Genomic DNA, 13,371 nt, shown 5'->3' on the forward strand with positions numbered 1-13,371 from the left:
AAGACTACAAAGGTGTACAAGATGCCATCCTTGCTCTCCCAAAACTAACGTACCACATCAGGGATTCAACCTTAATAAAGAACAAAACACTAATCCAAACAATTACCAGTACACGCCATCTTTAGATAACTCCGCACTTCTTTCTCTGAACAACTCACAGATCTCTACGTAGGCACACTGATAAAATGATGCCATCCTTTAGAATAAGGAACAAAGTGGTGCGTTTGATACGGACCAGTTCTGAGCTGTGTTTGTTTGTGCTTTGCACTAATGACATCATCTAGAGCAGCGGCTCTCCACCTTCCTCATGCCGTGACCCTTTAATGCAGTTCCTCATGTTGTGGTGACCCCCAACCATAAAATTATTTCATTGCTACTTCATAACTTTAATTCTGCTACTGTTGTGAATCGGGTGACCCCTGTGAAAAGGTCGTTCAACACCACCACCTCCCAAAGGGTTTGCAACCCACAGGCTGAGAACCATTGATCTATAGGATTTCCGTTAGCCTTGGATACTACTTTAATTCACTACTTCAGTTATGTACACAGAGAGGGACAGAAAATGAGGATTAAGCAGTCATGTTAAAGGACATCGCCACCAACAAAACTATCAGGTCAGGTTAGTTAAAAGGTCACTTATTAGAATAACCATTTTTGTATCTAAATGAGAACCTATACATACTGGCCAAACCTAGTTCTCTACGTCCAAACATCCTGTGGCTCTGTGAACCTCATTCATTTATTTGTGGAGGGCCCTGGGGGATTTCACTAAAAAGAGAAAGAAGAGAGTCAACAGCACTTTGCATGTAATAGAGATGATACTTTTCAGAGGGTAAACATCAGTGTATGTTTATGAAGATGTGTATTTATATATGTGGTGTGTGTGTGTGTGTATGTGTGGTGTAAACTATGAAGTCCATAACTCAATGAAAGTGCCCGGTATTTCCGAGTCTTGCAAGTTTTCTACTGTTGACAGGGGACAATCTTACTTTTCTAACTCTTATTTTAAGGGAAAATATTTGCATTTCTCTTTTCTGATAGATTCTACCAAACATGGATGTTGTGTGTGTGTGTCTGTGTGTTCGCATGTGCGCACACACATCTCCAGAGGACCTGGTAAAATGATCAAAGAGCCAGGAAATGTAACAGAGCAATCACTTATGAATCACTTTTGTCACTGGGCAAGTTTTTATACACACTTTCTACCACTCTGGCATTCTGGTCAGTGGATGATCCAGATTTAAAGAAATTTTATTTATTAATATCTGTAGGTGTTTTGTTTCAAATTTAAATAAAAGCCCCCTGCTATTTGGGGGAAATATTTAATCAATAGTTTTGCATTAAAAAACACTAATTTCAAAGAAAATTTTAAGAAAACATGAAAACAAAAGCTAAAAAGAAATGACCAACTAAAAATGGTATTCTAATGTGTGGTGGTGCAAGCTAAGTTGTCCGCAAAGACAGTCAATCCGAATCCCTAGAACCTGGAAATATGTTACCAGATGTTGTTCGTGTGATTAAATTAAAGATCTTGATATGGGAAGAGTTATCCCACTGAATTATGCCCCCGAGCTAAACATAACACCAGGGTTCGTACAAGAGAATGGCAAGAAGGCTAGCGTTCAAAAAGGTGATGTAATAATTGAAGAGGGGGAAGGAAGGAACTGTGAGGATAGAAGCAGAAGTGAGAAGAGAGATTTGAAGACGCGACATTACTTCTTTAATGGGAACCTCCTGAACAAGAGCAAGAAAGCAGATTCACCCGTACGGTGTCATATGAGAGTGCACCCCTGCTAACACATTGCTTTCAGCCTAGTGAAGCCATTTAGTATTTGACTCCTAGAAAAGACAGGAAGATTGTGTTGTGTTATTACGTTTATGGTAATTTGTGGAGGGAAACAGCAGAAGGAAATGCGCACAGTGCCGACACTACTGTATAGACTTGAGTATAAGCCGACCCAAATATCAGCCAAGGCACCAAATTTTACTGCATTAAAAATGTGCTGGAAAACTCTGCTCATCGGGTGCATAAGCAAATGTGGTGAAGAAAGCTGATGGTGCCCAGCTATCAAACGATATGGTGTCTGGGATCTTAAAGACTTGAAGATAAACAAGCAGCCATCTAGCTCAGAAACAACAAAGTCCACGTGGAAGAAGCACCTGTGTGATCACGAGATGTCGATGGGATCAGGTATCAAAGAACAAAAAAAAATCATATCATTGTGAAGGAAGGGGAGTGCAGAGTGGAGACCCAAAGCCCATAGGTAGGCAACTGGGCACCCCTTACAGAAGGGTAATGGGGAGAGATGAGCCAGTCAGGGTGCAGTGTAGCACCGATGAAACATACAACTTTCCTCTAGTTCTTAAATGCTTCCCTTCCCACACTATGATGACCCCAATTCTATCTTATAAATGTGGCTTGACCAGAGGATGTATGTTGGTACAGATAAGAACTGGAAAAACAGGGAATCCAGGACAGATAAACCCCTTAGGACCAATAATGAGAGTAGTAATACCAGGAAGGGGAGGGAAAGGTAGGGTACAAAGGGGGAACCGATCACAAGGATCTACACATAACTCCCTCCGTGAGGGATGGATAACAGAAAAGTGGGTGAAGAGAGATGTCAGACAATGTAAGATATGACAAAATAATAATAATTTATAATTATGAAGGGTTCGTGAGGGAGGGGACAGGAGGCGGGGAGGAGGGGGAAATGAGGCGCTGATACCAAGGGCTTAAGTAGAAAGCAAATGTTTTGAGAATGATGATGATAACAAATGAACAAATGTGCTTGACACAATGGATGCATGTATAGATTGTGCTAAGAGTTATATGAGCCCCCAATAAAATGATTTTTTAAAAGAAAAATAAAACTGGGCTTACACATGAGTATATATGGTATTTTAACTTTACTAATTTTCACAAAAATGTGTATCATCATCATCAACTAAGCACAGACATGGATATGGGCATTTGATCAGCCATTTCCACAAATAGATTCTTTGTAGTTCACCCTATGGTTTTCATATTCTCACTTCAAAATATAGCCATATTAAAACTTTTTTAAAATAAAGTGAAGTTGAATTAAAAAAGTAAAGATCACTCAAAGTAAATTGACAAAAGTGGTTAAACTTGGTAGAGGAGTCACCCACTGAAGATAAAAAGGAGTGTCCAAATCCAGTGGAGGTCACATTAATTACCCTTAATATCAACCAGATTTTTAGGTTTAAAAGAGTTCAAAGGAGCCTTACTCAATAACACCTATAGTCATTTGTCAATGGAAGTTACAGACCAGGACTTGAAGATTTTAAAAACCTAGGATGACATCAGTGTCATCTTTGAAAATCTCAGAATGACAGATATCTTTAAAGGCCTGGAAAGCAAAGTACATCACCGCTGCTTCCAGCTACAGGGGCTTCTTCACTAGTTTAAATTTTGTAGTGCTATAACAGTTTGTTACAGAAACTTCCAAAGGATGGTTATTTTGCTCACAACAAACTCAGCATGTTACAACCTCAAAATGCCCCTTCACTCCAAGTCTAGCAAAACTAACAAATGCACTTAATAGAATGACTCTTCAATCCCTGGCGGGATTTAAAAAAAAAAAAGTGTGTGTGTGGGGGTGGGGAGCTTTCCTTAGTTAGACCCAAATTAGATTTAACTATGTTACAAAAACATCTGAACTGGAACCAGATACCTATATATGTAGCAAGCTTACGATATAAAAGAGAAGAGGAGGCTTAGAACCAAAAATGGAATGGGTACCATTCAGCTGAAAGCAACATTTCGCCAAAAGTTTCTCCCTTCCATGCAAGAATTGATCTAATTCTCAAACGTAATCTGAATTTCTCAGGATCAAAAGGCAGACTTTTCCTAAGAAATGCGTGATGGGGGCCTGATAAATCCAGGGAGGAGCAGTCTCCTTGAGGGGGATCGCTAGAGGAAAGGTCAGCCAGACTGGAGGACTTCTCTAGCGGCCTTAGGGCAGCCCCTGTACCTATCTGGTAAGCTCCTCTGCCTACCACAATGCACATACCGTATATACACGAGGCTAAGCCAACGCACCACATTTTACCACAACACTGCATTAAAAATGTGCTGCTTATACATGAGCATCTACGTTCTCCCAGTCAGGGCCTCATTCCCGCTCTAGGACCACCCCCCGTGGCTTTAAGGTTTTCATTTCCCATATACCATGTGGGGTGACAGTTCTCCTTGGCTCCCGTGCCTCTCTTATGTCTGTGTATCAAAAACGACCCTGTGCCAAAGATCCCCTCCATCTGCATAATATGTCTTAGACTTTCTTTTCCCGTTGTCCTGTTTAAGATTATAACAACATTTTTTGGAAATTTTTTATTTAAAAAATTGAATGAAGGGGGCATTGTTTACAGAATACATCCTTTCCAATATAAACGTGTTGCCGGCCGACAATCAGCTCCCAACTCATGGCGACTCCGTGCACAATGCAGAGACCCCGCCCAACCCTGTCAGCTGTGGCTCAGACTACCATGATCTACTGGGTTGTCATGGACTGATTTCCAGAAGTTGATCACCAGGCCTTTCTTTCTGTCTTAGTCTGGAAGCTTCACCCAAACCTGTTCGGCGTGATAGCCACTCATGCCAGCTTCCACTGAACGTCAAGTAGTGGCTGCACTTATGGTACATTGCCCAGAAATTGAACCCAGGTCCTTTCTCATGGCAATAGAGAATTCTGCCACAGAACTCATGGCTCGCTGAGTGTAAACTTCCCCAACCCAAATTCATGGCCATTGAGTTGATTCTATCTCTAAATTTCTCATCCAATAGACGCAGAAAATAAAGATAAATTCACATCCATTCCACAAATAATTAAGTCTTGTGCCAGATGAATCAAAATAGACAACGCTCTGACCTCATTCAATTTACAAGCCTGACCCATCTGAGCAAAGCCGCCCAACCACGAAGACGCAGCCAAACTGAAAATTCACTTCTCCTATGAACTTTTCCAATGAACTTTTCAAAGCCACGATTGCATCCAAATGAAACTTATAAATTTCTCTGTTCTCATTCTGACAATGTATTAAAAAGGGAGTCATTTTACTCTTGACCCAACACTAGCTAAACAGCTACTGGTAGCCTTGAATAATAACAGGGCACCTGTGGGTAAACCAGTTGAGAATTGGATTACAAGGGAAAAATGAGTTATGATAATATATTGACTCAGATGGTGTTATTTTCATTATGTTTGGAAGGACAGATGTTGCCTATTGAAGAGCCAATGCATACTTTATGTCATGATATTCCTTGACCTTTGAAGTCTGATTATATTCTGTGGTTAAATAATTCTATTGAAACAGTCTTAGCATTCTATACACTGATACTCTCTCCTCTGTTTTATTCCAGGGTGATATGATCACCCACACACGGCTTTAGCAGGTTTTTCCTGTCTTTACAATAATGACCTCTGCCTGATGTTCCAAAATTTAATCTCCTGAATGTTAAAACGCTGGAATATTCTTGCCAACGAAAGCAACTGTCTTTATTTTCATGACATAGAACTCCAGGAATAAATTACTTCAATACTACTGAAACATGGCCGGCTAAATGTGCAGGTAAGGCATTTTGTATTTTAAGCTGAACGATTCATTTTTATGTTTATTATAACTTCTCCAGTGCTTTGCCACATCTTATTTCATATTTCTGCTTCACGAGAAACGTGGGATGGCAAAAACCATGGCCAATACAAACAGCAAAAGTTGAAACAGGTGTAAACTATTAGAGTCCTCCCCGCCCCCCGAACTATCAAAATCAAAACCAAACCCATTGCTGGCGAGTGGATTCTACGTCAGTGACCCTACAGAACCAAGGAGAACTGTCCCACAGGGTTTCCAAGGTGGTCACTGTTACTAACGCAGACTGGCATTCCTTTCTCACAGTCCAGGCTGGTGAATTTGAACCGCTGAGCGCTGAACCCCTGAGCCACTAGGCTTCCTAGCTACAGGGGACATCTAGCTAATTCATGAATTAAGGGAGGGGAACTTAAAGTTTGAATTCTTCCTGATGCACATATTCTTTATATTATTTTCTTTCTGAAATGCTTCTCTCTTCTAACATCAGATGCTTTATAGAGCCAGTTCTAGAGAGAAAAGAACTACACATTCAATGTTTAAAGCAAGGCATGGGACAGCTTTTTAAATACCTGAACAAACGATGCCTTTTTTTCCCCCAGAAAACACAAGCTGAAATTATAAAAATAAAATAACAGAATTCTTTAACATCTATAAAAGTACAGGGCATGTGTGTCTCTTTGTTGATACAGCCCACCTAGAACACATTTGCAAAGATAAGGCTCCTGTATCCTTAGGTCTTCCGAGCAAAAAATCTAACTATTTAGGTAGTCTGATTCTCCTGCACAAATCAGTTACTCACAGTTTAAAACTTGAACATACTGCATCAATTTAATCCAGGTAGTAAAAGAGCAATGGCATGTGTTTTACTCCATATACTTACTGTTTTCAGAAAACTTCCCTGACAACCTGACTAGTTCTACTAACAGAGGAATCTGCAAAAGGAGTATTTGTGTAGATCGAGTGCATAAATAAACCAAAAAACAACCAAACCCACTGCCATCAAGTTGATTCCATCTCATAGTCACCCTATTAATGGTTCCCCAGGCCTCCCAACTCTCTGTGGGAGCTGACAGATCCATCTTTCACCCTTGGAGCAGCTGGTGGGTTTGAAACTCCAATCCTGTGGTTAGCAATCCAACCCTTACTCAATCATGCATTATACAGGTCAATGAGCCCTGGTGGCACTATGGTTTATGTGTTGATCTGCTAACTGCAGAGTTGGCAGTTCAAACCTAACCAGCTGCTCCATTAGAGGAATATGAGGCTGTCTGTTCTCATAAAAATTTAGCCTCAGAAACTGTTCATAGGGAAACTATGAGTTATGCTCATGAGGTTTCACTTCATTGTGCTCATGCAGAACTTGTACACAGGCCAAAGGGAAACTGTGCAAATGGAACAAGGCAATACTGCATGGTTTAAAATCAAGAAAGGTGTGCAGCAGTTGTATCCTCTCATTAAACTTGTTCAATTGGAGTAAATAACCCCAGAAGCTGGATTATATGCAAAAGAATGTGATATCATGCTAGAGCAGGGGTTCTCAACCTGTGGGTCGCACCCCCTTTGGGGGTCGAACGACCCTTTCACAGGGGTCGCCTAAGACCATTGGGAAACAGATATTTCTGATGGTTTTAGGAACCGAGACACCGCTCCTCTATCCGTCTCTAGGCAGGTCCACCTACATGCAGATACGCCCACATACAAGTACCTGGTGTACCTGGTGTGACAACTGTTGCCCATGCTACACCATGCTTCAAGACAAAACTTCATTTATTTGTCATTAGAAATAAATATTTCACAACATATAAATATATGTTGGTTTTGTGATTAATCACTATGCTTTAATTATGTTCAATTTGTAACAATGAAAATACATCCTCCATATCAGATATTTACATTATGATTCATAACAGTAGCAAAATTACAGGTATGAAGTCGCAATGAAAATAATGTTATGGCTGGGGGTCGCGACAACATGAGGAACTGTATTAAAGGCTCGTGGCATTAGGAAAGTGGAGAACCACTGGTCTAGAGCAAGGTTTATTAAGAACCTGCGATATGCAGATGCCATAACCTTGGTTGTTGAAAGTGAGGAGGACTTGAAGCACTTGCTGATGAAGAGCAAGGATTGCAGCCTTCATGGTGAATGGAGAAAAGATCGAAATTATCAAGAATGTCATTTTGCTTGCATCTACAGTCAATGCTCATGAGAGCAGTAATCCAAAGATCAAAGGGCAGGCACATTTCACAGAGCAGATCAGCTGCATAAGACCTCTTTAAAGTGTTGAAGAGCAAAGACGCCCCTGTGAGGACTCGAGTGCGCCACTCCAGGCTGGCGGAGTGGTATTTTCAGTCATTTCACATGCATGCGAAAGTTGCACAAAGAACTAGTGAGCTCCCCCTCAGTGACTAAGGGCGATACAGGGGACTGCACCGGAAACACAGTGTGGGAATTGCACCTGACTTGATCCCACCACACCGAGGCAAATCACTGGGGAAGTGCAGCAGAACAGCAAGGGAATGGAGTGGCAAGGTCCCCAGGGAATGCTGAAAGTGGACTTTGGGGCCAGGGCATGTTACCCCAACAGACTGGACTGGAAAACACTCCTAAGGGCCAGCAAACGATCCCTGAACTAACTACAAGCTTTTCTCTTGTGAACTGTTTTGTTCTTTCTTTGTCAGTGGTTTGTTTTTGTTGTTTTGTTGTCTGGTTGTATACTGTTGCTTTGTTTTCCTCTGTCTTGTTTTCGTGCATGTTAGTGACTCCACAGGTCTGTCTGAATAGGACAGGTTGGATGAACTATCTGGAGGAAAAACAATGGGACCGACAGTTCCGGGGGGACTTGGGGTGGGGTGGTAAGGGGGGTAAGGAAGTGGTGTTAACAAACCCAGGGACAAGGGAAAAACATGGGACCCCAAATGGTAGAGAAGGGGGAGTGGCAGGCATGGTGGGAAATGATCATGGGTAAGGTTGCTTAGAGAAGAGGTATACTCTAGCCCAGGTGGCGATGAAGCATGGTAGTAGGGCAGGAGGAAAGTCAAGGGAGATGGAGGAAAGAGCTAGGAGTCAAAGGGCATTCATGGAGGTCTAGACAAAGACATGTACATGCAAATATATATAGGAGGATGGGGAAATAGATCTATGTGTCTATATTTATAGGTCAAGTATTAAGGTGGCGGAAGGACCTTGGGCCTCTACTCAAACACTCCCTCAATGCATGAATACCTTCTTTTATTAAATTGGAACTCTATGATGCTCACTCTCCCGACACAACGGCTGGAGCCAAAGTGGGTGAACAAGTAAATGTGGCGAAGAAAGCTGATGGTGCCCGGCTATCAAAAGAGATAGTGACTGGGGTCTTAAAGGCTTGAAGATAAACAAGTGGCCATCTAGCTCAGAAGCAACAAAGTCCACATGGAAGAACACACCAGCCTGTGTGATCGAGTGGTCCCAAAGGGATCAGTTACCAAGCATCAAAGAACAAAAAATCATATCATTGACTGCACACCTCCATGATAGGATCGCTGAAGACAAATGGGTGCATAAGCAAATATGGTGAAGAAAGCTGATGGTGCCCGGCTATCAAAAGAGATAGTGTCTGGGGTCTTAAAGGCTTGAAGGTGAACAAGCGGCCATCTAGCTCAGAAGCAAATAAGCCCACATGGAAGAAGCACACCGGCCAGTGCGATCATGAGGTGCCAAGGGACCAGGTATAAGGCATCATGCAAAAAAAAACAACAACGATATAAGTGTGTGTATGTATGTCTATATATGTGTATATGTATATGTATATATATACCATATTAAATGAAGGGGGAAGTGCAGAGTGGAGACCCAAGGCCCAAGTGTCGGCCAATGGAGATCTCCTCATAGAGGCGTTTAGGAGAGGAGATGGGTTAATTAGGGTGCGAGGTAGTACCGATGAAGAACACAGCTTTCCCCCAGATCCTGGATGCTTCCTCCCCCCAACTACCATGATCCCAATTCTACCTTGCAGGCCTGGATAGGACAGAGGCTGTACACTGGTACATATGAGGGCTGGAGGTACAGGGAATCCAGGGTGGATGATACCTTCAGGACCAAGGGTGTGAGGGACGATGCTGGGAGAGTGAAGGGTGAGTGGGTTGGAAAGGGGGAACTGATTACAAGGATCCACATGTGACCTCTTCCCTGGGAGAGGGACAGCAGAGAAGGGGGGAAGGGAGACTCCGGATAGAGCAAGATATGACAAAATAACGAGGTATAAATTACCAAGGGCACATGAGGGAGGGGGGAAAGGGGAGGGAGGGGAAAAAAAGAGGACCTGATGCAAGGGGCTTAAGTGGAGAGCAAATGCCTTGAGAATGATTGGGGCAGGGAATGTATGGATGTGCTTTATACAATTGATGTATGTATATGTATGGATGGTGATAAGAGTTGTATGAGTCCCTAATAAAATATAAAAAAAGAAAAGAGGAGAAAATGATTAGGGCAAAGACTGTACAGATAGATGTGCTTTATACAACTGATGTATGTATATGTATGAACTGTGATAAGAATTGCATGAGCCCCTAATAAATTGTTAAAATTTAAAAAAAAAAGAACTAGTGAGCTCAAAGAAAGACTGAGGCATTTAACTTATAGTGTTGGTGAAGAACACCAAAGTACCGTGGACTGCTAGAAGAATAAACAAATCTCCCTGGGGAGAAATCCAGATAGAATCCTCCTGAGAAGCGAGTACGGGGAGACATGGCCTCGTTCTTTGGACATATTCTCAGGAGAGGCAAGTCCTTGGGAAAGGACATCAGGCTTGGTCAAAGAGAAGAGGAAGGCCTTCGATGAGATGGGGTTGAGACAGGGCTGCAACAATGGGCTCAAATACAACAAATGTCAGGGTGGCACCGGATTGGGCAGTGTGCTGCTCTGGCCTGCCTAGCATATGAGGATGAAGGGTCTGATGGAGCCTACTAACAAAAATAAGAAGGACAACGATGATGAAGGGATGAGGAGGGAGTCTGGCTATTCTGACAAAGGGGTCACAGTCACCTCTTTGAAAGTCAGATCTGCCAGTCCCACCATCAAGTCGTTTGTAAGGGCTGCTTCTCAAAATGCAGACTACAGGGATTACTTTTTCACATGCACACGCACTCGTGGGGATTATCTCGGGCCAGTTGTCCATGGCTATAAACAAGCTAGCATGGTGGTGTCCTGTCATACGGGGCCAGCATTCTGTACTATACATGATCTGGGCTTCAAAAGTATTTGTTGCTGTAAAACAGGTATTCAGAAAAATCTGATACCTATTCACTGCATGAAGCAATTTTTCACTTGAACTCTTCAAGAGCTTGAGCTAAGAGTTTTTCCCAGACTTCAAATTTATTGACCTGGAAAAGATTTCCTTGTGAACTGAAGATCCTAATATACAACAATGAAATTACAGTTCCACCAATTAATAGAAACTCTGATAATGCCAAATAACTCGCTTTCAGGCTCTATTTCTTCTTCCATAAGCAACTCCAGAAGACTCGTTTGGTTTGGCATGGAGGATCGTGACACGCTTTGACAACTTGGGAGTGTCATATCGTTTCAGCACTTAAAAAAAAATCCACGCACTTCTGACTTCAACAAAAGTTAAAAGACACATTCATAGCCTTTGCTTAGTTTAACAAAATTACGAATACCTACCATCCCAGGAGCCCTGGTGGCATAGTGATGCTGTGTGAGGCTGTGTGGCGGTTAGATTTGAGTCCGTTTGAACCTGCATGAAAGTGTACAGGTAGAGTACAACCTGTCAATCAGGTCACAGCCTAATGATGCCTCCCTAGAGGTGTGGGCTTTTTATAAGAGAGACACTGGGAATTTTTCCTTCCTCTGGCCTTTTGCCTTCCTCCTTGTTAAGAGTCTATGTCTGCCTCCAGAGGCGATCCCGTGTGGATGCATGTTTCCATTGACCTTATGCTGCACCCGCTGACCTGGGCGCTCCCTGCTCCCTGTGTCACCTTTCTGGATCATTGGCCTGCAGCTGCGTGAGTCTCAAGAGAGACTTGCGTTGGACTAGGTTGGAATGCCTGCTTGATATGAAATTGCTTCTCGATATAAAGTGGTTTCTCATACTTATTTAAGTGTCATTGGTTTTATTTCTCGAGACAACCCAGTCTAACAGTCTGCTAAGCACAAGGTCAGCATTGGGAACTACCAGGCACTCCTCAGGAGGAAGATGCAACTTTCGGCTCCTACAACCAATTACAGTCTCGGAAGCCCACCGGGGCAGTTGGACCCAGTCCTGCAGGGTCGCTATGAGTCAGAGTCATCTCCACGGCAGTGTTTTTTAGAGTTAACCCCTCATAGTGAGCTGATGGTGTTCTTCCTATAGATCTGCACTGTCCAGTGCATTAATCATTGGTCATATGGTGGTGTTGGTAAGTGCCATCAAGCCTCTTCTGACTCAGTGGGTCCCTCTAGACAAAAGAAGGCAACACTGCCTGGTTCTTGGCCGTCTTTGTAGTTGTTAGGTCACAGCCCCTGTTGCAGCTACTGCATCAATCCATCTCCTTGGCATGCTCCTCCTGTTCACTGCCCCTCTACTTTACTAAGCAAATTGTCCTTCTCCGGGGATTGGTCTCTCCAGGTAGCATGTCCCAAAGCACATAAGACCAAGTGTCCCCATCCTCGCTTCTAAGGGATAGTCTGGCTGTACTCCCTCCACGGCAGATTTGTTTGCTCTCCTGGTCATCCTCGACATTCTGAGTAATCATGAGTTTGGCTGGAATTGTTTCAGACCAGTCCCTGGAGAGGGACAATCTGCTAGGTAAAGGTCCTCGACAGGATGGATGGACATGGTGGCTGCAAGGGTGGACTCCAGCAGAGGAATCGTTGTGAAGATGGTGCAGGACTGGGCAGTGTTTGTTCTGTTGTGCATAAGTTCACTGTGGGTCGGAACCAACTTGATGATATCTAACGGCAACATAAATGTTTCAAAGAGTTAGTTTTTAAAAGAGAAGAAAAGACTATAAAAGCCATATTAATAGGGTTTTTGATCAAATTTAAATAAAACTTTCATAAAGGTTATAATGGAAATTAATCTCATCTGTTTCATTTCACTCTTTTCAATGTGTCTATTGTGAAATTTAGGTAGACTGATTCTCAGGCAAACGTATCTGGCTTGCATTATATTTCTATTATGCAGAATTATGATAGAGGATAGATTAGTTTTCTTTCGAGCTATGGAGGACTGAACAGAGTAAAGAAAAGAGCAAAGCCACAGGTTACCAGGGACAAAAAAGAATATTCTAAATAGCGGGAGTCAGCAACTTGAAATCAAAGCTCTATCTGCCTAAAGCTCCTGGGAACATTCTTAGGGAGAAAGACAAATGTTGGTTGATATTGGGGGGATGGGGAGATCAGTGAAAGATTAACGAATAAAAATAGTTTCAATAAAATATGTAACATTACTAATCATTTCCTTAATATCCAGTTTTGGCCCAACCCAAAACCATGAAACTATTTGAGAGTTTATGTGGATGACTATTTAATGGAATGAAGTTTATATTTCTTTTGTGTTTGTAATAATATGGCAGTGGGGCAAGCCAACTTGTTTTAAATCAGAACCAAATGTGTTCCAGGCATGTCTGAAGTTCAGATTACATGTTGAAATCTATGACAAGGTGATCTTTTTTGCTCTTCTCCACATCAACATTTCGGGGGAGGGTGGCTAGAAAGGCAAAGAAAAAACAGGGTCGCTTTAATCAGACCTACTGCTCTTCATCATTATGCGAACAACTTGT

At 42.3% G+C, this 13,371-nt stretch overlaps 1 protein-coding gene across 2 annotated transcripts in view; it reads right to left on the reverse strand.

Moving 5' to 3' along the window:
- The window catches only part of BICC1 (BicC family RNA binding protein 1), a 311,914-nt gene that overhangs the window by 211,698 nt on the left and 86,845 nt on the right, over nucleotides 1-13,371 (reverse strand). The gene's annotated exons all lie outside the window — the stretch shown is intronic.

Source organism: Tenrec ecaudatus, chromosome 16 (assembly GCF_050624435.1).
Source record: "Tenrec ecaudatus isolate mTenEca1 chromosome 16, mTenEca1.hap1, whole genome shotgun sequence".
Lineage (NCBI taxonomy): Eukaryota > Metazoa > Chordata > Mammalia > Afrosoricida > Tenrecidae > Tenrec > Tenrec ecaudatus.